The sequence below is a fragment of the Carcharhinus amblyrhynchos genome, chromosome 2, assembly GCF_965287045.1.
Source record: "Carcharhinus amblyrhynchos chromosome 2, sCarAmb.v2.hapA, whole genome shotgun sequence".
Taxonomy (NCBI): Eukaryota; Metazoa; Chordata; class Chondrichthyes; order Carcharhiniformes; family Carcharhinidae; genus Carcharhinus; species Carcharhinus amblyrhynchos.
Genome location: NC_137325.1, coordinates 110,895,073 through 110,921,474, shown reverse-complemented (window position 1 = coordinate 110,921,474; position 26,402 = coordinate 110,895,073). Strand labels below are relative to the sequence as shown.

The window sequence follows — 26,402 nt, the reverse complement described above, 5'->3', positions numbered from 1 at the left end:
TGTCCTGTGTTACTGAATTGACCTAGATTGCTGGTGAATGGGTGTTGTCCCTCACATCTTAAACTGAAAGGAAGCAATGTTTGAGATGAAATTCTAAACTGACAAAGAAGCACATCTTTTATGAAGAACAAGCTGACATTCTGCTGTGCTCTCAATGTAAAAGCAGGTATGTCATACAAAGATTTTAAGAAGTAGCCCATTAATGTGGCTTTTGAGATGCTTGGGGTGGGATTTTATGGCCTCGCTTGTCCTGAAAAAGTGAAATCTTGCCCCAGGTCAACGGACCTTTCCACAGTCTGCTCCTTCCCCACTCTGATTCCCGTGGCAGGCGGGACAGTAAAACTCTGACCTTAGTGTCTAATAATTCAACTGAAATTTGGACTGTAATCATTTTGTCCATTTTATCATTAACTCTTTCCATAACTCTCCCTTTTGTCTCAACTTTACGCCTTTGTCTCCTGTGTCCTCTCTTACTTGCCTTTTCATTTTCTGCTTCTCTAATTTTCTCAATTTTTCTCTTATCCTGTTTCACCTGTCCCTTAATTTTCTTTGCTCCTTTGTGATCCTTTAAGCCACATTGAAACAAAAATCACATTTGAAAAAATATTCACATGTCTTACCATGTTAGACTGCTTATTAAATTCAGGGACCTGACTGATGGCATTTAGTATAAAAAAAATTGAAAGGACACAAACTCCTTTTTACGACTTAAAGATTAACTTGAAGTGTGACTGAGCAAATATTCTGTGTATTGACGTACATTATTCATAAAATAGGAGCGCTATATTTTCCAGAAAGGTGAATGCTAAGTTTGGGTTTTTTCATCAGAGAATCATAGAATCCTTACAATGCAGTAGGAGGCCATTTGGCCCATCAAGCCTGCACTGACAAAAACCCCACCCAACCCTGTAACTCCACCTATTTGTCCTGCTAATTCCCCTGATGGTTTACCATGGTCAATCCACCTAATCTGTACATCTTTGGACTGTGGGAGGAAACCGGAGCACCCGGAGGAATCCCCCGCAGACACTGGGAGAACGTAGAAACTCCACATAAACAGTCGCTCAAGGGCGGAATTGAGCCCAGGTTAAAAAAAAGTAAAAAGAAGAGTTTATTTATTACTCACAAGTAGGCTTACATTAACACTGCAATGAAGTTAATGTGAAAATCCCCTAGAAGCCACAGTCCTACACCTGTTCAGGTATACTGAGGGAGAATTTAGCATGGCCAATGCTCCTAACCAGCGCATCTTTTGGAATGTGGGAAGAAACCGGAGGAAACCCATGAAGACACAGGGAGAATGTACAAATTGCACACAGACAGTGACTCAAGCCTAAGGCAGCAGTGCTAACCACGGGTCCCTGGCACTATGAGGTGGTGTCGCTAACCGCTGTGCCACCGAATGGAGGTGACGTGTTTTGATCTGATTAGTTCCTTGTTTACCAGCCTTGCCTGTGTACTCAGTCCTGACCTGAAGGGCACAGAATAACAGAGCTTTCAAAGAAAAGACACATTTCACTACAGAAGAACTGCATGTGGCTTGGACATGCTGATTTGGTAGATCTGAGGAGGTGTTTTCCTGTCTGTGCAGGAGTTGTTGTGTTTACTGAGAGTTCTGAATTTCTTGTAATTGTAGACATACTTGGCGTTCAGAAGAACGCTGCAAAATCATGGATCTTGCTGACTAAATTAATGGTTTTCCACTTAAATGGTGATGCTTAATGCCTGTGATTAATTCACAACACTAAACATGACTTATCTGTTAATAATGCCTGAAATCGATCTGGAGCCAAGAAGCAATTTTCCACAGTGCACTAATAAGGCAGTACCGCTGACAAAATTGTTTCACATGACGAATCAGTACTCATCCATGTTGAGCACAACTTTGAAGAAGCACTGAGTGAAACCAGGGAGAACACTATCTTCAACATCCAAGGCAGTATCCTACAAGCAAAAGTGGAGACTAATGATGGTAGCCAAGGGCGTACAACTTCTATAGTTATTCTTCCAAGACTTCAGTCAGCTTCATTAATATATTTCCTTCATTATTATCACAACCAGGCTCTGGATGCCTCTCATAAAAGAGAACGGGAAACTGTTCTGCTTATAAATGAGTTAACATTTATTGATGACATTTACAGAGATGTACTTCATCAGGACTCCCTTAGAACCTTCTTCCCTCATATTGGAGTGATGTAACATCATTTGACATCACTGATGATGCACTCTAGCTATTAGCATAATCGCTATTGACCCTTTTCCCATCCTTGTGACATCAAAGGTGGGCTATTTGCTCATTATTCTAGAGTGTTCAGCTCAGTCATGCTCCTCTGGCAGTGAAGCTGCCCTTGCCAGACATGTATCTGTGCTTGGACTAACCATAATCACGAGACATAGGAGTAAAATTAGGCCACTCGGCTCACTGAGCCTGCTCCGCCATTCGATCTTGGTTGATATTTTTCTCATCCCCATTCTACTGCCTTTTCCCCAAAACCTCTAATTCCCTTATTAATCAAGAAACTATTGATCTTTGTCTAAGACACTCAATGACCTGACTTCCACAGCCTTCTGTGGCAGAGAGTTCCACAGCCTTTTGTGGCAAAGAGTTCCACAGATTCACCACTCTCTGGCTGAAGAAATTCTTCCTCATCTCTGTTTTAAAGGATCGTCCCTTTTATCCTGAGATTGTGTCCTCTGGTTCTAGTTTTTCCTACTAGTGGAAACATCCTTTCCACGTCCGCTCTATCCAGGCCTCTCAGTACCCTATAAGTTTTAATAAGATGCTCCCTCATCCTTCTAAAGTCCGAGTACAGAACCAGAGTCCTCAACTGTTCCTCATACGACAAGATCTTCATTCCAGGGATCATTCTTGTGGACCCTCATCTGGACCCTTTCCAAGACCAGCACATCTTTCCTTAGATACCGGCCCAAAACTGTTCACAGTACTCCAAAAGGAGTCTGACCAGAGACTTATGCAGCCTCAGAAGTACCTCCCTGCTCTTGTATTCTAGGCAATAGCCATCTGATAAAGAAAAGGATCCAAGCATTCATTCCAAAAGTTCGGTTACCATCAACATTCTAGTATGGTAGGAAACTGACTGCAAGGGCGCGTGCATTGAAATGACTCCCCTCAAAAGTTCTACACCATCTACAAGACTCAAATGAGGAATGTAGTTAAATATTCATCACTGACATGGATGGCTCGACACCATTCAGGGCAGAGCAGTTTGCTTGATCGGTGTCCCCCTTCATTTATTCGCTCCACCACTGAAACACTGGGACAGCAGCTTGTACTATTTTCAGGAAGCAATTCACAAACTTTATTTTGATTTCTTCATATCATTATGAAGAAAGACAGGAGCAGTAATATTATGGGAATGTGATTAAGTCCATGCTCCAAGTCACATGCCATTCTGAAATGGGCATACATTGTCACTGCTTGATTGCTGTTTGGTCAAACCAACATCTGCGGAACTGTAATGTTTCAAGGTTCACCACCATCTTGGACATGGCAACCTTGATTGACATTAAAACAAACAAAAGGTGACGCTGCAGTCAATGTCTGAATAGCTTGACTTTTCTGACTTTCGTTAACATACTTAGTTGAAGAGCTTATTTCAAGAAGCTTGAATATGGAAATTTTCAAAGACATTCATGTGAATTTCTATCATATTCTGAAGTTGCAGAATTTTAAAATTTTGTAACGGAAATATAAGCCTGCTGTTTACAAGATTGTGAACATTTAAATTAACGGGGCAGCGCAGACTTGAAAGTATTAATGCTGTACAAATGGAAGGCTGGACTTAGTTCTTGGTCATTTAGTTATGTAGAATATTACAAATCACGACATGCTGTCAAAACTTTTTGTTCTGCGGGACAGATATGCAAGATTACCAGTTGTAAGGTGAACAATAATTTATACTGCATGAGTGCTAATTGGTTGGCAAGTGGACTCTCCACCAATCAGAGTCCACTTGCCAATCAGTCAGCACCCTGCTTGTGCAATATTAATTGCTGGTCCCGTTGCAGTTGCTGTTCTTGTGAATCTGTCCTGATGAGTGCAGGACAAAAAGCTTTGACAACATATCTCTTTATTCACCAATTTTTATCACCCCTTATGTCATGGCATATTATGCAATACTTTTGTACTGGGCTGTAAACAATTATTTTGTTTAGCTTTATGAAAGAGCCATTGTGCCTCTGAATTAATTTGCAGAAGCTAATTCAAATGTAGTGACATGCTGGAAATGCAAATTTGCGATATGAAGGAAATAGCCATATGCAACAATGAAAAAGCTCTAAAGAGCAGTCTTTGTGTGGCTGCGAAAGAAAATCATCTGAATGGTGCTGCTAGTTTGGAATCTTTCTTCAATGGCATTCTAATCTGAAATTACACAAAATGTAACACACAAACATGCCTTGCGGATGTTTATGTTCCACTGAGACTCCTCTTTATCTAATCCTTCTCAGGATAGCCTTCAGTTCCTTCCTCCCTTCTATTTTTTGAGCTTCTCCTAAAATGCATTTATGCTTTTTGTCCCAGTATCCTTCTTTGAACAATGTTCCATATTGTTCATATATGTCAGACTGAGGTATGGAGCACATTTCAGTTTAGAGTATGGAGTGATATTGTCAGGCACTCTCATATCAGATGTAGCGTATGTTGGATTTCAGTGAAGCTCCGTTTTATCCTGCTGAATGTGAGTGATTACATTTGTTGACTTGTCAGCTGTGGCTCAGTTGGTCGCAGTTCTGTCTCTGAGCCAAAAGGTTCAAATCCCACACCAGAAACTTGACCACAGAAATTTAGGCTGACACTCGAGTTAATAAATAGAAAGTCTGATAAAAACACAGATGTGAAGTTTTTTTTGTTTCTTGCCATTTTGATGGTTGTTTTCCTTCAGTCAGTGCCCAGTCTTTTTGATGTTTCTTCCTTCATGTATAACATGCCTATTCTCCAGTTGGTTCTATTTGTGTTCTTCTTATTAGTGATTTAAAAGCCTGCCTGGTGTCCAGAACGACATGGAAATTAATGTGACCTAGCTACTTCAATGTTTTCACAGATGACAGGCAGGAATGAAAATATTGAGCAGGGAGCTGCCTGAAATCGCCATGTCAGGGGTGAGCCATGGTACCCCCATCCCAGGGGACAGTGCTGAGATCAACCCCTTGGCCCCCTGCCCAAACCCACCGGACCCCAAGACCCTTGGCGGATCCCCACTTTGCAGCCTGGAAGTGCTGCATTGGCCACAGGACCTACGACCTTGACTCCCCTCTTCGTGGGCCCAAGGCTTCAGGCCAGGGTGTCGGTGCCACGGGACAGTGCACTGTAGCACTGCCAAAGCACGTAGCTGGTGGAGGGGGGCTGGAGGTGTGCCGGATTTTTTTGGGGGGTGGGGGAGGGGACGGTGTCAGGTCGCGTCACCTTTAACGCCTGCCTGGTGTGGGGAGATGGTGACTCTTCTTGCGTGCCTGGGCTAGTGGGGTAAAGAGGCTGCCCCTTGTTGCTGAGGGGTTGTTGATGCTCCCCTGGTTGGTTGTGGGGGTGGGGTGGGGTGGGAGGGGAGGTGTGCTCTTCGTGAATATGGAAATCAGGGCACCCTTTCAAAAGAATGCCCTGATCTCTGAACAGCTGGGCTGGCTAGTGTGAACCATGGGATGCATGAATTTGTATTCATCAGGTGGGTGAATCATCCTTGACAGACGCTCCCAGTGCCAGTGCAAAACTCTCCTGTTTTCTTGCCAGCAGCAGCACTTAGGAGTAAAAACGGGAAAATTTCACCCGAAGTTTCTAAAAAGCCTTTTATGTCATTACAGATGCCAGTTTAGTGGACTCTTCTTAAAACTCACATGTAGCTTTAAGCAATGTAAAGATATTGAACAAATACTAGATACAGTACAATTGTACATGATAATACATTTTTCCAAAAAAAGAGGTAGGAAGAGAACTTAAACACACACTTTTCAAGTATAGTCAGTGAAGCTTTCAAAGAGTCATAGATATACAGCATGGCCCTTCAGCCCAACTCGTCCATTCCAACCAAGTTTCCTAAACTGAACTAGTCCTATTTGTCTTTTCAGTTACCTGATGCTGTTTTACTACTTATTTCCCAATACCCCATTCTACTATTGCTGATCGCTTCTTTGGCTGCTTTGCCTTTACTGTCTGGAACGTTGTAAATCTGGTGTACCATGTTCCATCCTGTGTTCAAAATCTTTCTCATAGAAGAAACAGAGAATTCCTACACTGAAGAAGGAGGCCATTCAGCCCATCGAGCCTGCACTGACAACAATCCCATCCAGGACCTATATCTATACCCCCACATAACCCCTGCATCCCCTTGACATTAAGGAGCAATTTGGCATGGTCAGTCAACCTAACCCACACATCTTTGGATTCTGGGAGGAAACTGGAGCACTTGGAAAAAACCTATGCAGACACTGGGAGAACATACAGAATAACTGGCAAATCATCCAGGCTACCCAAACTGGTAATTGAACTCGGGTCCCTGGAGCTGCGAGGCAGCAGTGCTAACCACTGTCACAACGCTGTCCATTCTGTAAATGCTTTCCTTTTGAGCCTGTTGAATCTTTTTCTCATTGTTTTCCTTCTCCAGCTCAGTGTATATCTATTGTTTATCACCTTGTGAAGTGCCTGGTAACATTTTTATATGTTTATGAGCCATGGGAGTTGTTGCTTTTACACTTAGTTAACTGTTCAAACTTAGCAAATTAAAACCATAACTTGTTACTTTGACCACAACTGGTCATGCCTCACAAATTGACTGTTTTAATGTAATAGCCAGGTTTATGTGTGTCTCTGGATTCCATTGTGCTCTTGTGTGTAATGTTAAGTTTCCGAGTGCAGCTCATGCATAGTTTACTGTTTTGTTAACCATGCCCGTTTACTATTTCCTCTCCCTTGATGTGTAACATAAATATTTATGATATGTATAAAAAAGATGTTAATAAAGCAATGTTAAATTGCAGGAAATCCTACATGATGCTGTTCCTTTCCAAAACATAAAGTGCACACGAGTGAAATATGAGAACATCTATGTAAAGCCATTTAATATATATTTACAGAATGTGTTGTCACAACGTCAGGGAGATAATTTAATTTGTAGCTATTAATAACCCTGTGAGTTAAACTACTTTCATGTCATTGATAGAAATTTAGACCTCTGTTTCAGAATCAGTAAACAGATGATTTGAAGAAGACTGCAGATTTCATTTTTAGAACATTCCTGGACTAACCATCTGCCTTATAATGAATATCCTTCACTGCCCTCTTCCCACGCGCGTGTTAACTTTTTCTACTGTTCACATATCTTGCCTGGAATTAAAACATTTTATGAGATATAGAGTCTGATACTGGTGGAGTCCAAGCAGTACCCTTTATATTAATTGCCTGCTTTGAAGATGTTGGCAACATTGTAACTATTGTAAAATATAATGAAGATTGCAGATACACTCTGTAGCAGACGTTCACAGGCCACATCATCAAAATGCTGCTTGCGCCATAAATGATACAATTCCATAAACCTGAAGGGAGAAAATGAGTGGTACAATTAAAAGATGTATATATTTTTGTGTTCCAGCTTGTCTTGGAGATGATTTGCCAGTTATTCACAAAGCATGGTCATCCAGAAGACCCTTTCCTTTCTAAATTTGTTGAGCATGTCTTTGTTTCTATGGGATATTGGGAGAAGAGTAGATCAGGATATCGAATTCGATGAGCAGCCATGAGCAAAATGAATGGTGGAGCAGGCTCAAAGGGCCGAAGGGCCTATGTCTGCTTCTACGTTATACATCCAAAATCTGTGTCAATATTGCCTACAGCTCCTTGTTTAATTTTCTCCAGTCAATTTCCTATTGCTGTGATAGCATCAAAATATCCCTGATGAAAGTCACAAAGGACATTGCCTGTGACAATAACTGTAGTGCATTATCTCTGCTTTATCTGCCTTAAGCACTTTGACATGGTTGCCCATACCATAGCTCCCCGATGCTATTCCTCTTTTGTGGGTTTGAGGCAGAATGCTGGAGCCTCCTGGGATGTTCCTGCATTCCTCCACTGCCTCCCAACCTGGAGGTCTTGATGGCGCCAATCTCCATGGTCCAAGCATGTGGGGACCTTGCACCAGGACTCCAAGAGAGAGCAAAGAGGCAAGTACTGTCTCTGACTTTGCCCATGGGCACTTCAACCACTACCAGGCAGCAAAGGGAGTTCCTTCAAGGGACCCAGGGGTGAGGGGAAGGCATTATCGTTGTTGGGGAGGTCTCCTTGTGGTGGGAGTCTCATGGCTGCACTTCTCCATGTTACCGTGGAAAACTTGGAAATCACTCTCGGACACCTTTCTGACAAAATCTGTGTGCTGTAAAAGCTTTGAGCTTGCCAGGTCACATTAAAATCTATGCCCATGAACACCTAGAAGCCTTCAAAATCACAGCAACACCACATTCCACAGTAGGGATTGCCCTTGGTTGATTTCATAAGCCCCAGCTGCTGTTAATATTTTTGAACTGTTTTGCTTGATAGGAGCTGTCAATTTCATTACGACCGTTAGTGTATGTTTATACAATCGCCTTCCGCTCCATTGGGTTTTACAAAGCTGTTTGATTGACAGCTCCATGGCAGATTCAACGGTTCATTATTGATTCAATCAGTTTACCTTCCACGATGATGACTGGCAGGACTCTGGGAAGTACCAAGGATCAGAGGGAACTTGGTGTGAGTGTACACCAGTCTCTTGAGGTAGCAGGACAGGTGGATTAAGGGGGTAAGGAAGGAAAATGGTATACTTGCCTTTATTAGCAGAGGCATTTAAAAGCAGGGAGCTATGCTGGAACTGTATAAAATGTTGGTTATGTCACAGCTAGAATATTGTGTGCAGTCCGGGAATCCGCATAATAGGAGAGATGTGATAGCATTGGAATGGGTGCAGAGGACATTTATCAATATGTTGCCTTGACTGGAGAGTTTGAGTTATGAAGAGAGATTGGATAGACTGGAATTGTTTTCCTTGAAACAGAGGAGACTGAGGGAGGGACATGATTGAAATGTATAAAATTATGACAGGCGTAGATAGACAGTCAGAAATGTTTCCCTTTTTAGTGGAGGGATCATTGACTAGGGGGCATAGATTTAAATTAAGGGTCACGAGGCTTCGAGACGGTAGTGGCAGTCTGGAACACACTGCCGGAAAGCATGATGGAAGCAGAAACCCTCATAGCATTTAAGAGATATTTAGAAAAACAGTTGTGTTGCCAAGATATCCAAGTCTATGGACCAAATGCTGAAAAATGGGATTAGAATAGTTATGTGGTTGATTTTGACCTGTGCGGATGTAATGGGCCAAAGGGCCTTTTCTGTGCAGTAGATCTCCGACTCTGACTCCGTGAGGCCTGCAGCGCTTCCTTTTTTCACCACAGCTGTCTGTCTGGCCCCATTTTTTACTCTGCAATTATATTTCAGATTTCTGACCTTTCCGAGAAAGCAGATATGTTTTCTAATGTTTTCTTAACTGTTCTTTTTTCTCATTGTTTGCAAAGCTTCTTGCAGAACCCATAAGCTTTATATTGCTGCCTTTTTCTCTTATTTTCTTTCTTTAAACTCTACCAAGCTTCAAGGTTGGATAGTCTGGGGTATTTATCCTCAGATTGAGGAGGCTGAGGGAAGACTTAATGCTGGTTTCAGCATCTCCAATGCTAGCCTCCAGCCAGTTTGATTCACTCCACGTGTTATCAAGAAACAACTGGAGGCACTGTATACTGCAAAGGCAATGAGCCCTGATAACATTCTGGCAATAGTGCTGAAGACGTGCTTCAGAACTTGTTACTCCCCGAGCCAAGCTGTTCCAGTACAGTTACAACACTGGCATCTACCTGACAATGTGGAGAATTGCCCAGGTATGTGCTGTACACACACACAGCAGAACAAATCGAACTCAGCCAATGACCGCCCATCTTGATCATCACTAAAGTGATGGAAAGGGTCATTGACAGTGCTATCAAGCAGCATCTGTTCAGCAATAACCTTCTCAGTGACACCCAGTTTGGTTTTCACCAGGGTCACTCAGCTTCGGATCGCATTACAGCCTTGCTTCAACCGTGGATGAAAGAGCTGATTTCCAAAGGTGAGGTTTGAGTGGCAGCCCTTGACTTCCAAGGCCATAATTGATCAAGTGTGGCATCAAGGAGCCCTAGCAAAACTGGAATCAATGGGTATCAGTGTGCAAACACTCTGCTGGTTAGAGTCATATCTGGTCCATAGGAAGATGGTTGTGGAGGGTCAGTCATGTCTGCTCCAGGATATCTCTATAACAGACCCTCAGATTAGTGTCTTAGGCCCAACAATCTTCAGCTGCTTCATCAATGAACTTCCCTTTGTCATAAGGTCAGAAGTGGGAATGTTCGCCCATGATTATGCAATGTTCAGCACCATTTGCAGTGACTTAGATACTGAAGCAGTCCATGTTCAAATGCAACAAGATCTGGACAATATCCAGGCTTGGGCTGACAAGTAGCAAGTATGTTCTCACAACACAAATGCAAGGCAATGATCATCACCAATAAGAGACACTCCAACCATGACCCCTTGAAATTCAATGGTGTTACCATCCTTAAATCAAACCCATCCTCCTCTTCCACCACCCCCCCCCCCCCCCAGTCAACATCCTTGGGTTACCATTGACCAGAAACTCAACTGGATTCATTACAGGGGCTACAAGAGCAGGTCGGAAGCTAGGAATACCATGGCGTGTAACTCACCTCCTGACTCCCCAAAACCTATCCACCATCTACAAGGCACAAGTCAGGAATGTGATGGAATACTTGCCTGCATGGGTGCAGCTCCAACAACACTCAGGGAGCTTCACACATCCAGGACAAAGCAGCCTGCTTGATTGGCACTACACCTGCAAACATCCATCACCGGTGCTCAGTTGCAGCAATATGTACTAAATACAAGATGCTCAGCAGCACTTCCCCAAAGATCCTTAGACAGCATCTTCCAAACCCATGACCACTTCCACCCAGAAGGACTAAAGGCAGCAGGTACATGGCAACACCGCCACCTGCAAGTTCCCCTCCAACCCACTCACCGTCCTGACTTGGAAATATATCACTGGACCTTGGCAGTCGCTGGGTCAAAGTCCTGGAATTCCATCCCTAACTGCATTGTGCATTAACCCACATCACTGGACGGCAGCGATTCAAGAAGGCAGCTCACCACCATCTTCTCAAGGGCAATTAGGGATGGGCAGTAAATGCTGGCCAGCCATTAACGCCCATGTCCCATGAATGAATTAAAGTATATGAAATAATGATGGCCTTGAAAGAATGGATATGGAAGGACCTATTTCTAATGGCTGAGGAGGCATCAGAGGGCATAGATTCCAAGTGATTGGCTGAAGGATTAAAGAGAAGTTGACGGGAAATTATTTTAACCAGAGAGTCAGGGTGGGAGGTGGGTGGGCCATGTAGAACAAACAAAGAACAATATAGCACAGGAACAGGCCCTTCAGCCGTCCAAGCCTGCGCCACTCATGCGCCCAACTAGACCATTCGTTTGTATCCCTCTATTCCCAGTCTGTTCATGTGGTTATCTCGATAAGTCTTAAACGATCCCAGCATGTCCGCCTCAACCACCTTGCTTGGCAGTGCATTCCAGATCCCCACCACCCTCTGTATAAAATATGTCCCCCTTACATCTGTGTTGAACCTTGCCCCCCTTACCTTGAACTTGTGACCCCTTGTATTTGTCACCTCCGACCTGGGAAAAAGTTTCCCACTGTTCACCCTATCTATGCCCTTCATAATTTTATACACCTCTATTAGGTCATCCCTCATCCTCCGTCTTTCCAGGGAGAACAACCCCAGTTTACCCAATCTCTCCTCATAGCTAAGACCCTTCATGCCAGCTAACATCCTGGTAAACCTTTTCTGTACTCTCTCCAAGCCTCCACATCCTTCAGTTGTGGCAACCAAAACTGGGTGCAGTGTTCCAAATGTGGCCTAACCAACGTTCTATACAGCTGCAACATCATAAGCCAACTTTTATACTCTGTGCCCCATCCAAGAAAAACAAGCATGCCATATGCCTCCTTCACCACCCTCTCCACCTGTGCTGTCACCTTTTTAAGGATCTGTGGACTTGCACACCCAGGTCCTTCTGTCTGTCTATACTCCTGATGGTTCTGCCATTTATTGTATAGCTCCCACCTACATTAGATCTACCGAAATGCATCACTTCGCATTTATCTGGATTAAATTCCATCTGCCATTTCTCTGCTGAATTTTCCAGCCTATCTATGTCCTGCTGTATTCTGTGACAACGTTCATCACTATCTGCAACTCCAGCAATCTTTGTGTCATCTGAAAACTTACTGATCACACCTGCTACATCTTCTTCCAAATCATTTATATATGTCACAAACAGCAGAGGTCCCAGTACAGAGCCCTGCGGAACACCACTAGTCACAGACCTCCAACCAGAAAAAGATCTCTCCACTGCTACCCTCTGTCTTCTATGGCCAAGCCAGTTCTCCACCCATCTAGCTAGCTCACCTTTTATCCTGTGAGATTTAACCTTTTGCACCAGCCTGCCATGAGGGACTTTGTCAAACACTTTACTAAAATCCATATAAACGACATCCACGGCCCTTGCCTTTCCAATTGTTTTTGTCACCTCCTCAAAAAACTCAACCAAATTTGTGAGGCAAATGGAGAGGCGGGAAAATATAAGATATGCAATGCATGGTTATGCTTTAGGTATTCTGCAGGGTACTGCCAAGAGCTGATAAATGGAATCCCTTTCAGCCGGCAGACATCTGTTGGGCTGATTGGCTGCCTCCTCTGCTATTAACTTATACAAATATAAAGCCAATCTCATAAGAACATAAGAACATAAGAAATAGGAGCAGGAGTAGGCCATCTAGCCCTTCGAGCCTGCCCCGCCATTCAATAAGATCATGGCTGATCTGTCGTGGCTCAGTTCCACATTCCCGCCCTCTCCCCATAACCCTTAATCCCCTCTCTTATCAAAAACCTATCAACCCGCGTCTTAAAAATATTTAGCGAGGTAGCCTCCACCACTTCAACGGGCAGAGAATTCCAGAGATTCACCACCCTTTGAGTGAAGAAGTTCCTCCTCAACTCCGTTCTAAACCGCCCCCCCTTTATCTTGAGGCTGTGCCACCTAGTCCTACTGTCCTTTCTGAGCGGGAAGAGCCTCTCCACCTCTATCCTATCCATCCCATTCATCATCATATACGTCTCAATGAGATCTCCCCTCATTCTTCTAAACTCTAATGAGTACAAGCCTAATCTATTCAGCCTCTCCTCATAGCTCAACCCCCTCAACTCTGGCATCAGCCTAGTAAACCTCCTCTGCACTCCCTCCAAGGCCAAAATATCCTTGCGTAAGTACGGCGCCCAAAACTGCACACAGTACTCCAGCTGTGGCCTCACCAATGCCCTATACAGCCGCAGCAAGACCTCCCTACTTTTATATTCAATCCCCCTCGCTATGAAGGCCAGCATCCCATTTGCCTTCCTGACCACCTGCAAGCTGGGTTTTTGTGACTCATGCACAAGGACCCCGAGGTCCCTCTGCACCGTCGCCTGCTGCAGTTTTTTGCCACTTAAGTAATAACCCTTCCTACCATTATCCCTACCAGAGTGGACCACCTCGCACTTGCCAACATTAAATTCCATTTGCCATTTGCCATTTCCTGGTCCATTCGCCCAGCCTATCTAGATCCTTCTGCAGACTCTCCACACCCTCCGCACAATTTGCCGTTCCCCCAATCTTGGTGTCATCAGCAAACTTCGACACCCTACACTCGGTTCCCTCCTCCAGATCATCTATATAAATGGTAAATAGCTGAGGCCCCAGCACTGACCCCTGGGGCACTCCTCATAACATCTAAAGATATCTTCAGAAGGACCACTCCTATTAGTAAAATAAGACATCAAAATAATTTTCAGTGACATATAAGATGAGGATGTAGAATCTTGTCTATTTGAACATTGGCTCATTTGGTAATTTATTGGCTCTTTGAAATTTCACAATTCTCACTTTTGTTGTTGCTACCTTCGATGTGAAATTACCCTTACAATTATGACAATACCACACTTAACAAACATGCCAGATCCGACACGAGAAAACTATTAATGAAAGCTCCAGATTCTCTTCACATGATTTTTCTTTCTCTTCATCAATGTTCTTCATCAACCTCCTTAAGAACAGTTATTAATATTTCAATATAATTCATTGTCTTTCTGGAACATCATGAAGATATGATAAGGTGTTATGCAAGAATGCAAGTCTCTTTTTCATAGTTTTTAGAAGTTTATTTATTAATGTTACACGTAGACTTACATTAACATTGCAATGCAGTTACTGTGAAAATCCACACTCCGGCACCTGCTCGGGTAGAGAGGGAGAGAATTTAGCACGGCCAATTCACCTATCCTGCACGACTCTGGACTATGGGAGGAGTACTCAGAGGAAACCCATGCAGACGTGGAGAGAATGTGCAAACTCCACACTGGTAGTGACCCAACCTGGTTTTCTCATCATATTCACCATCTGTGAGTGAGATGATGAGCAGCTGCTCCCTAGGAGATATAAAGGGGCTGTTTGCAAGGACTGCCTGCGTGTGGAGTGTTTGCCTTCCAATATTAGCTGAAATCGATAACTTGTGGGGCATTGTATGTGCTAATCTACATCTCTCTGTTTTCTTATATACAGACTCAAAATCCTAGTCTAGTGGTGGGGAGAATTATTGAGAATTTAAGAGTTTATCCTCTTGCAGTCATTAGTTGGAATGCAAAATTTAATAGTTACTTGAGCATCTTTGTTTTCACCAGCTGTTCTTGGCCTTCCCAAGTGTGGCATGACGTGTTCACTCAAGGCAGCCCCCAGTCTAGAGGGATATCAGGTTGGGATGCTATGCCTTCTTTCACCTCTGCTGTTTTTCAGGTTGGCATGTCCTGTAAACAAGGCTGTCCTGTGGTGTGGGTCTTAACCTGACCATTTATTTGCTTTTGTGTTGGAACTAAACGCCCTGGATGTATTGACATGGTGTTTGGGGGACCTATTTTGGGTGATGATGAAGGGATTTGGGAAAATAACATGAATGAAAAGCATTTGTGCATTTCCAATAGCGTGCAGTGACTAATGGGGTGAAAATAATGAGTCCATAGGGAGGAGTGGGAGCCAGGAGGGGTCATTCCATCAGGTGTTAGCTGCAGATGGTTGTGACTACACATTGAATTGAATATTCTTGTCTCAAATCCCAGTCATGGTGCTGCTGACTTGTTTATGCCAAAGTAGATGTTAATGGAATCCATATGCGCAGTCTCTAAGTATTATTTCTTCCCATATTTGCTGTATATAAGGACTATTTCTTTCACTATGATGTCTCTGAACTTCTGAGTTCTCATCCACGTATGGTTGTGTTTTCGGTGCTGAAAGCTCCATTTTTGTCTTTATGACGAAAATGTGAAGATGTTATTTTCCAAGTGAACATCTTGAGCTGCATGTGTTCATTTCAAACCAGTGTTTTCTCCTGAACGTAGAATAAGAAGATAAAAGTAACTGAGTTTCTTAGAAACCAATAGCATTGTAAAGAATGGATTTTTATACTTGATAAGTAAACTTGTGATGGAAATCTTCACCTAATTTCTTGAATTGGCCCAACAGCATTGCAAGTGTGGAGATCTGTAATTTTTATGTCCCTTGATCTAAAGTAAAATATCAAAACATGAATGGGGCTGATTAGATTTTGTGCTTTAGTGGGTGAAGTAATTGAAAGTCTGCAATTTGCAGTGGGCTCAGGGTGCAAGACATTGTTTTCTCTTTGATTTGATCTATTGTCATATATATTAGTATATAGTGAAAAGTATTGTTTCTTGTGCACTATGCAGACAAAGCATACCGTTCATAGAGAAGGAAAGGAGAGGATGCAGAATGTAGTGTTACAGTCATAGCTAGGGTATAGAGAAAGATCAACTTAATGTAAAGTAGGTCCATTTGAAAGTCTGATGGCAGCAGGGAAGAAGCTGTTCTTGAGTCGGTTGGAACGTGATCTCAGATTTCAGTATCTTTTTCCCAGCGGAAGAAGGCGGAAGAGAGTATGTCTGGGGTCCGTGGGGTCCTTGATTATGTTGGCTGCTTTTCCAAGGCAGACAGTATTAATGGATGGGAGGCTGGACTGGGCTTCATTCATGACCCTTTGTAGCTTCTTCCAGTCTTGGACAGAACAGGAGCCATACCAAGCTGCGATACAACTGATCCCCATGCACGGTCAGCTTGTGTTCCTTATACAACACATGCCTGATTGATGTGGGATTGCGCAGCTTTGAGGGAAATTGGTGGAGGGGGAAGTCTTGTCAACAGGTCACTAATCAGTTTCTTCCCCAAATATGGGAATCACATTTGACATGGGTGAAAGTGATGGCTTTGTGTGTTGCTTACCTTCCCAGCTTGAGTCAGATCACGAAACTTCTTTAGGCACTGCTCCTCATCCTGGGCGTGGTTGAAGAGGCATTCAGAACATGTGTGATCAAGTCCCACAGCCACATGAGGAATTTGACGATGATGAGCTAATCAACTGCTGCTGACTTCTTTCCATTATACCCAAAAGGACATGAGAATTAAAAAATCTGCAGCCCAGACATTGTGTGTTGCCAGCCCCAATAACAATGTCCCAATTATCTTTCAACTGTATTTGGATATTCTGATTTATGAGTTCTTTGTTCATGCTTGTTATCAATTAGATTGGGTGGATATTAGGATTCAATTTGACATTGATAACATAGGCAGAGCTCCTAGAGCAATTTCTGCTCCAGTTTCCTGGTTGTGGAGGGAACTCCAGGCCTTATCATGATTTAAAAGGCTTTAAGAAAATTATTTTTTTATGAGCAGTGTGTTTTTAGTACTCATCCTCACTTGCTGGAGAAGAAAAAGGAAAAGGTAATAAATTGTGATCGTTTGAGATGACAAATGATGTCCATGATGTGCACGTGGTAGGGTGAAGCATGCCAAACGCCATATTGGTGCCGGTGCAATGTGAACACATGCTGAGAGTGTGCAGAGGACACCAATCAGGACTTCAGTTGGGTGATATGTTGACTTTATGCTGTTTTGGGCTCAAAATGCCAGCTGAAGCTCGCTCTCTTAACCCCACACAGCTGAATACCAGTTCGGCCGCAAAAAGGAACCCCATTTAAAGGATCATTAACTGCATATAGCTTTGTAGCTGGTTGCTTTCCTCTAGCTTTCACAGCACTTCTACAAACATTTGGTGCTTTCCAGAGTTGTTTTAACTTGAAAAGAAAATTGGAGTGAGTGTTGCGGCAGGTGCTGGACAACACATTGCTGATGTCAAGGCTACTGCACAACTGCCTGCCATTAGTTCACTGGAAGCTGTTCCTCTTGCAATGTGGCATGGCTTGTAGAATGAACAGAAGCCATGGCAAACGGTTCCTGTATGATGTGGGAACTGGTGGACCCCAGGGTCCTTCCCAGTGGCCATGTCTGCAGTAAGTGCAGGTTGCTGGAGGAGCTCCAGCTCAAGGTGGATGAGCTGGCCTCTGAGCTACAGACACTGAGGCTCATCAGGGGGAGAGAGGGTGTCATTGTCAATGGGGTGCAAGTGACATCCACCCCCCCTAGACTGTCTAAATCTAAGGGTCAGGAACAAAAGGGGGCTGCTGGGAGGAGGAAGGGGGGTGAGGAGCGGAGGCCTCAGCCTCTTAATCTGCATAACAGGTTTGAGGTTCTTGCTTCCAGTCTGGAAGAGGACGAGGCAGGTGAGGTTGGTGAGCAAACTGCACACGGTACAGTGATGCAGCAGGACATAGGCAAAGAGAAGGGGAAAAGGAACGTAGTAGTGATTGGAGATAGTGGGGTGAAGGGTATTGACACTGTCCTTTGTCACAATGACAAAGTGCACAGAAGGGTGTGTTGTCTGCCTGGTGCTCGGGTACAGGATGTCGCAGCTGGGCTGCAGAGGAATCTGGAGTGGGAGGGTGAGAACCCAGTTGTGGTGGTACATGTGGGTGCCAGCGACGTAGGCAAAGTGCGGACTGAGGATCTGGGGAGGGAGTATGAGAAGCTGGGAATGGAATTAAAAAGTAGAACCGACAAGGTGGTCTTCTCTGGGCTACTGCCTGAACCGAGTGCAGACGGGCGTAGGGTTGACAGGATAAAGGAAGTGAATGGGTGGCTCAGAGATTGGTGTGGGAGGAATGGGATCGAATTTATGGGGCATTGGCACCAGTATTGGGGTAGGTGGGACTTGTTCGGGCGGGATGGGGTTGGTCTGAATCGTGCTGGGACCAGAGTGCTGGCGAATCGAGTAAAGAGAACTGTAGACAGGGCTTTAAACTAATTAGGGGGGGGGAGGGTGCGAGGGTAGGTGATGTTAGGAGGTCTACAGTTAAGGATAGGGTACAGGTAAGGGAAGAGGCTGAGGATGTCCCAAGTGGTGGCGTTACGGCAAATAGGGTCCAGAAGAAGGCTGGGATGAAAGCGCTTTATCTGAATGCACGAAGCATTCGGAATAAAGTGGATGAGCTGGTGGCGCAGATCGACACAAATGGATACGATCTGGTGGCCATTACAGAGACGTGGCTGCAAGGTGACAGGGACTGGGAGATGAATGTACAGGGCTATCAAGTGTTTAGGAAGGATAGGCAGGAGGAAAGAGGGGGTGGCGTAGCTCTGCTGATTAAGGACAGCATCAAGGTGGTAGCAAGGGATGATATCGGAGCCAAAGAGCAGAAAGTGGAATCGTTGTGGGTGGAGATTAGGAACAGCAAAGGGAGGAAGACGCTGGTGGGTGTCGTCTATAGGCCCCCGAATAATGATCTGGAGGTGGGGCGGGCTGTTAACGCGCAAATAAGTGCGGCGTGCAGGAATGGGACGGCAGTAGTTATGGGGGATTTCAATCTGCATATTGATTGGTCGACCCATGTTGGACGAGGTGGGCTCGAGGAGGAGTTCTTGGAATGCTGCCGGGATAGTTTCCTGGAACAGTGTGTGTTGGAGCCGACGAGGGAGCGAGCTATCTTGGATCTGGTGCTATGTAATGAGGCGGGTAGAATTAGGGACCTTGAGGTGAAGGATCCTCTTGGAGAGAGTGATCATTGTATGGTGGAGTTTCTGTTGCAGATGGAGGAGGAGAAAGTGGGTTCCCGGACACGTGTCCTTTGTTTGAATAGAGGGGAGTATGGTAGGATGAGAGAAGAATTGGCGAATGTGGACTGGGGGAGCGCGTTGGAAGGTAGGTCTGCTGAGGAGCAGTGGAGGATCTTTAAGGAGATCTTTCTTGGTGCTCAGCAGAAATTTATTCCGATGGTTAAAAAGGACAGTAGGAAGAGAGGTAATAAGCCGTGGATAACGAAGGAGGTGAAGGAAAGTGTTAAATTAAAAGCGGAGGAATTTAGAGTAGCTAAGAGCAGTGGGCGAGAAGAGGATTGGGAGAGGTTTAAATGTCAACAAAGATTGACAAAAAAGTTGATAAAGGAGGGTAGAAGAAGCTATGAAGCTGGGCTAGCACTTAATATAAAAAAGGATAGCAAGAGTTTTTATAAATATATAAAAAGGAAGAGGCTGGCTAGGGTGAACGTTGGTCCCTTAGCGGATGAGAAAGGGGACCTAGTGGTAGGGGATGGGGATATGGCTAAGGTCTTGAATAACTTTTTTGTTTCTGTCTTCACGGAGGAGGACGTGAATAATTTGCCGGGTGTTAGCGATGGAAAGGTGGTAGGACTGGAGGGTCTTAATGACATTACTGTTACTAGAGAGGTGGTGCGCGACAGACTGGAGGGGCTGATTGTGGACAAGTCCCCAGGACCGGATGGAATGCATCCGAGGGTTCTGAAAGAAATGGCGGAGGTGATAGTGGATGCCTTGGTGGTTATTTTCCAGACGTCGCTGGATTCCGGGGAAGTGCCGGAGGATTGGAAAACGGCTAATGTTACACCGTTGTTTAAGAAGGGTGCCAGGCAAAAGGCGGGGAATTACAGGCCGGTTAGTTTAACGTCTGTGGTAGGTAAAATGTTAGAATCCGTCATTAAGGAGGAAATTGCGAGGCATCTTGAAGGGAATTGCTTGATAGGGCAGACGCAACACGGTTTCATTAAAGGGAAGTCGTGTCTGACCAATTTACTGGAGTTCTATGAGGATGTGTCTAGGGCGGTGGATAGAGGAGAGCCGGTGGATGTGGTCTTTCTGGATTTTCAGAAGGCGTTTGATAAGGTACCTCACAAGAGGTTACTGCAGAAGGTCAGAGGACATGGAGTTGGGGGTAGGGTGTTAGCGTGGACAGAGGATTGGTTGTCAAATAGGAGGCAGAGAGTGGGGGTCAATGGGTGCTATTCGGATTGGCGGTTGGTGACTAGTGGGGTGCCCCAGGGGTCGGTGCTGGGGCCTCAGCTATTTACCATTTATATAGATGATCTGGAGGAGGGAACCGAGTGTAGGGTGTCGAAATTTGCTGATGACACCAAGATTGGGGGAAAGGCAAATTGTGCGGAGGGTGTGGAGAGTCTGCAGAAGGATCTAGATAGGCTGGGCGAATGGGCCAGGAAATGGCAAATGGAATTTAATGTTGGCAAGTGTGAGGTGGTCCACTTTGGTAGGAAGAATGGTAGGAAGGACTATTACTTACGTGGCGAAAAACTGCAGCAGGCGACGGTGCAGAGGGACCTCGGGGTCCTTGTGCATGAGTCGCAAAAACCCAGCCTGCAGGTGCAGCAGGTGGTCAGGAAGGCGAATGGGATGCTGGCCTTCATAGCGAGGGGGATTGAATATAAAAGTAGGGAGGTCTTGCTGCAGCTGTATAGGGCATTGGTGAGGCCGCAGCTGGAGTACTGTGTGCAGTTTTGGGCGCCGCACCTGCGCAAGGATATTTTGGCCTTGGAGGGAGTGCAGAGGAGGTTTACTAGGCTGATACCGGAGTTGAGGGGGTTGAGCTATGAGGAGAGGCTGAATAAACTAGGCTTGTACTCGTTAGAGTTTAGAAGAATGAGGGGAGATCTCATTGAGACGTATAAGATGATGAATGGGATGGATAGGATAGAGGTGGAAAGACTCTTCCCGCTCAAAAAAGACAGTAGGACTAGGGGGCACAGCCTCAAGATAAAGGGGGGGCAGTTCAGAACGGAGTTGAGGAGGAACTTCTTCACTCAAAGGGTGGTGAATCTCTGGAATTCTCTGCCCGTTGAAGTGGTGGAGGCTGCCTCGCTAAATATTTTTAAGAAGCGGGTTGATGGGTTTTTGATAAGAGAGGGGATTAAGGGTTATGGGGAGAGGGCGGGAAAGTGGAACTGAGCCACGACAGATCAGCCATGATCTTATTGAATGGCGGGGCAGGCTCGAAGGGCCAGATGGCCTACTCCTGCTCCTATTTCTTATGTTCTTATGTTCAAACTGCTGGAAGAATGTGGGGATGAGTCTGGATGATAAGGGCTTCCAGCAAAAGGCTATATCCATTCGGGGTGCAATTCACTACCTGACCCAATGTGTAAACTAAAACGTAAAAAATATCTTGAATCATGCGGCGTGGGGTGGAGAGGTGTGGTGATGGTGGGGCTGGGTTGGTCGGTGAGGTTGCAGGATGATAATGAAGGCAGAATGTAGGTCGTTACATGGCAGACAAATAGCGAGGTGGGCTGGTCAGAAGCACATCTCGGCTCTCTGGGCCTTCAGCCCCGTTGCTTCAGAAGCTGTTAGGTCCTCTAGCCCTCTTCACCCACCCATCTCTAAGGTGCCTCACATGCCAGCTCATGCCTTCCAGCCGTCTAGTGTGCCTGTCCAGATCATGACAGTTAGTTATACAAACCTTGTCTCTGCCCTTTTCAAGAGTTTTTACATCTACTCCATCAATTCATGATTCCCATCCTGTGAGTTGAGGTTCTTGCTGCAGCCAAAATGGAATCTGTTTGAACTGAACACTAAGTTCAAATGGCCTGCTGAATTTAGGATTCCCACCTCTCTGAATCATGTCCTTGCCCCTCTCCCTGCTGACAGCAATTGGATGTGTCAGAAATGCTGGCGATTTTTGTTAGAGTCTCCCCACCTCCATGAAAATCTGACCTGATGCATCACTTCCAGAGTCGCAGCCTCGCTTGCCACTTGTGATGTTGGCCCCCAGCTGATGGGTCCAGCCAGTGAGCAGCACGGTTAATGCTCATTGGATGCAACAATCATTCAGCTGAATGTATAGAATGGCAAAGCATTCAACATAATTAAGGGCCCCACGCGACCCTGGGCATTCTCTCTTCCACCTTTTTCCTTTAGGAAAAAGATTCAAAAGTCTGTACCAACTGACTCGAGAGTCAGCACTTCACTGCTGCTCTCAGACTTTTGAATGGATTTACCTTGCATTAAGTTGATCTTTCTGTACGCCCCACTACATAATGCACTGTTTCCTTCTCTATGAATGGTATACTTTGTACAGCATGCAAGAAGCAATACTTTTCACTGTATGTTAATACATGTGACAATAAATCAAATCAACGTTGGTTTGCTGCATTTCAGCCTGCCAGCATCAAATAATTGCATATTGTAATCTATGTGTCCAGTTTCTGGTGGCTTTTTGATTCATTCCGTAAGAACTTTGAGAGTTGCTCATCACCTCAAGTAACCCCGGTTAAGTGCAGTGGGAAATGTAACATTTGTTGTCCTCACTAATTAACAAGTGCTGTGTTTAGGATTTATATATCTATGGTTACCCTGGTTACAAGTGTTCTGGCCTTCTGCCTGGGTGACCCAAGGGAAGAGACTGAAGTACTGGAATGTTCTGAAATTGGTTAACTTAGGAATAAGGCCGGAGACAGACATTGTGATTTCTGGAGACATTAAATTTATGGATGAGCTCGACTAGAAACCATCTTGCTTCTTACAAAGAGTTCATTTAAAGAGCCTGTGGGAGGGCAGTTGTTGAAGAATTAGATTCCAAATACGAGTGATAGAAGCAGCTGAAATTATGATCCAGAAGTCGGCTGTTAAGACACTGATTGTCTGGCCAAGAAGTTAGCTGAGCTCCACTCAGGGAAAATTATGCTGAGCTCACTGAGCATGGAGTTTCCTGAGAAGTGAAGTGGAAAATGACTGCATAGAATTTACACAGGGGGAAGTCATCTGACACATCAGACCTGTCCCTACTGCTGCTCCACAACCTGAGTTGTGAACTTGAAACATATTTTCCTTTATCTTTATATTTCTTTTCATTGCTTTCGTAGGAACAGAGAAACTAGGAGCAGGAGTAGGCCATTCGGTCTGTGGATTCTGCTCCACCATGGCTGATCATCTCCATCTTGTAGCATTTTCCCCCACTCTCCCCATATCGCTTATGAGTATCCAGAAATCTGTCAATTTCTGATTTGAACATGCTCCATTATTAAACTTCCTCAACCCTTTGGGGTGGGGAATTCCCAAAGTTCACCACCCTCTGCGTGAAGAAAGTCTTCAAGATGACGCCGGAGCAAGGAGAGCTCTTGCAAGCTGTGTCCAGTATATCTTCTAATTCTATCTTTTACACTCATTTTATGCTTCTAAAATTTCATTCTGACTCTTTTTTTGTAACACCACATTCTGCACACTCTCCTTTCCTTCTCTATGACTGGTCTGCTTTGTTTAGCATGAAAGAAACAATTCTTTTCACTGTAGGCTAATACATGTGGCAATAATAAATCAAATCAAATTCTTCCTCACCTTGTTCCTGAGTGGTCTGCTCCTTATTCTGAGAATCTGCCCCCTGGTTCTAGACTCTCAGCCCTTTCATTCATACCTACCCTGCCATGACCTGTAAAAATGTTATTCGTTTCAAGGAGTTGTCTAGACTAGAGAATAGCAGCCCAGTTTCCTCATAAGACAACACCCCCATCCCAGGGATTAGGTTGGTGAATCTCTGTTGTGCTCCATCTATGGGAAGTACATCCTTTCTTCAGTAAGGGATCAGCGGTGAGCTGGCATGGTGGATTCAAAACTGGCTCGGTTAAAGAAGACAAAGGGTAGCAGTGGAAAGGTGCATTTCTGAATGGAGGGCTGTGACAAGTGGTCTTCCTCAGGGACCAGTTCTGGGACCTTTGCTGTTTGTAATATATTATGAATGATTTGGAGGAAAATGTAACTGGATTGATTAGTAAGTTTGTGGATGACACAAAAAGGTTAATGGATTTGCGGATAGCAATGAGGACCATCAGAGGATACAGCAGGATATAGATCAGTGAGAGACTTGGGCAGAGAGATGGCAGATGGAGTTTAATTTAGACAAATGTGAGGTGTTGCATTTTGGTAGCTTGAACCAGAGCAGGCCTTACTCAGTTAATGGTAGGGCATTGGGGAGAGTTACAGAACAAAGAGATCTAGGAGTACATGTTCATAGCTCCTCAAAAGTGGAGTCGCAGGTGGAGAGAGTGGTGAAGAAGGCATTTGGCATGCTTGGTTTCATCAGTCAGAACACTCAATACAGGAATTAGGACATCTTGTTAAAGTTGTACAAGACATTGGTAAGGCCACATTTGGAATACTGTGTTCCATTCTGGTCACCGTATTATAGAAAGGATATTATTAAACTAGAAAGAGTGCAGAAAAGATTTACTAGGATGCTATCGGGACTTGATGGATTGAGTTATAAGGAGAGGCTGGATAGACGGGGGCTTTCTTCTCTGGAGTGTAGGAGGCTGAGGGGTCACCTTTTTAGAGGTCTATAGAATAATGAGGGACATAGACAAGGTAGACAGCCAGTATCTTTTCCCAAAGGTAGGGGTGTCTAAAACTAGAGGGCATAGGTTTAAGGTGAGAGGGGAGAGATACAAAAGTGCCTAGAGCAGCAATTTTTTCACACGTGGTGAATGTCTGGAACAAACTGCCAGAGGTCGTAGTCGAGGCAGGTACAATTTTATCTTTTAAAAAGCATTCAGATAGTTACATGGGTATGATGGGTATAGAGGGATATGGGCCAAATGCAGGCAATTAGGTGTTTTTAAAAAAAAAAGGCAGCATGGACAAGTTGGGCCGAAGGGCCTGTTTCAATGGTGTTAACCTCTCAGTCTAAATTATACATAATAGTCCAGATGCACTGTCACCAAGGCCCTATACAATTACAGCAAGATATCTTTACTCCTGTACTCAGATTCTCTTGCAGTAAAGCCAAGATACCATTTGCCTTTCTAATTGCTTGCTGCACTACGTGTTAGCTCTCAATGACTGAATGAACAAGCACATTCTTTAGACATTAACACTTCCCAACCTCTCCCGTTTAAGAAATGTTCTGCCTTTGTTTTCTCTAGCAAAGCATACTTCACCCTTTTTCAGATTACATTCCATCTGCCATGGCCTGCCAATTCACTTAACCTGTCCAAATCTCCTTGAAGTCTCCTTGTATCCTCCTCACAACTCACATTCACACCTAGTTTTATGTCATTAACAAATTTGGAATTCGTTCCTCACATCCATGTCATTTATATAGATTGTGAATAGGTGTCGCCCCACACTGCTTGCGGTACCCCTCTAGCAACAGTCTTGTATCATAAGAATGATTTGTTGACACCTTGGCTGGGATTTTACAGGCTTGCCCTGCCCATCGATGGGTGGATGAGCCGGTAAAACCACGTACAGCTGGGAAATGATCGCACCTAATTTCTCAGCTTTTGTGATTTTACGAGGGCTGGATTTCTGGCAAGGTCAACCTTTTGCCAGAACTGTGTGAGATGCTGAATAAACTATTTAAATTTATTCCAATGTTAATTTCCATCTGTTTAGCGAGGCCAGAGCTCAATCATCCAGGCTCACTTGCCTTGGTGGCCTCACTGGGAGAGGTTCAGAGGAAAAAGCTTGCTCCCCATGAATAGGGAACAATCGTGTTGGCCTTGCCAGTGGAACTGGAGGCCATTGCGGCCCTATGGTATTATGGTCAGGTTTAATTTCTATACTCTCTAGACAGCTGACAGGATTTTGTAATAATCAGTGGCTCTCCAACCTGCAGCAGGGAGGAGAATTCAAGGAAAAGCAGACAGTGTTGTGAGTGAGAGGCAGTTATAGTAACCAGAATTAAAGCAGACCTCAGTGGTAAATCAAAAGTTTGATGCCATCTTAAGAGTTTGGGAATCGATACCAGATAAATAAAGGGGAGGTGTATTCATTGTTAAAAGTGAATTGGACGCTTTGCTCAAAAGAGGAATTGGAAAACCCAGACTTCAAAATGCTAACTGCTGATGGAAATCTTTGTTGCGATTTGAAAGTGTACCTTTGTGGTCGTGGAGCTTGGAAACTCTCACTTGACAATCATTTGGAGGGATTTTGAAGACAAATCCATGGCCAGTCTGTGTATTTCAGAGGACTTTGTGTTCGAGTGCATTGTAGTTTAAGATGTACTGTG

At 44.4% G+C, this 26,402-nt stretch overlaps 1 protein-coding gene across 2 annotated transcripts in view; it reads left to right on the top strand.

Moving 5' to 3' along the window:
- The window catches only part of nebl (nebulette), a 251,171-nt gene that overhangs the window by 55,000 nt on the left and 169,769 nt on the right, over positions 1-26,402 (top strand). The gene's annotated exons all lie outside the window — the stretch shown is intronic.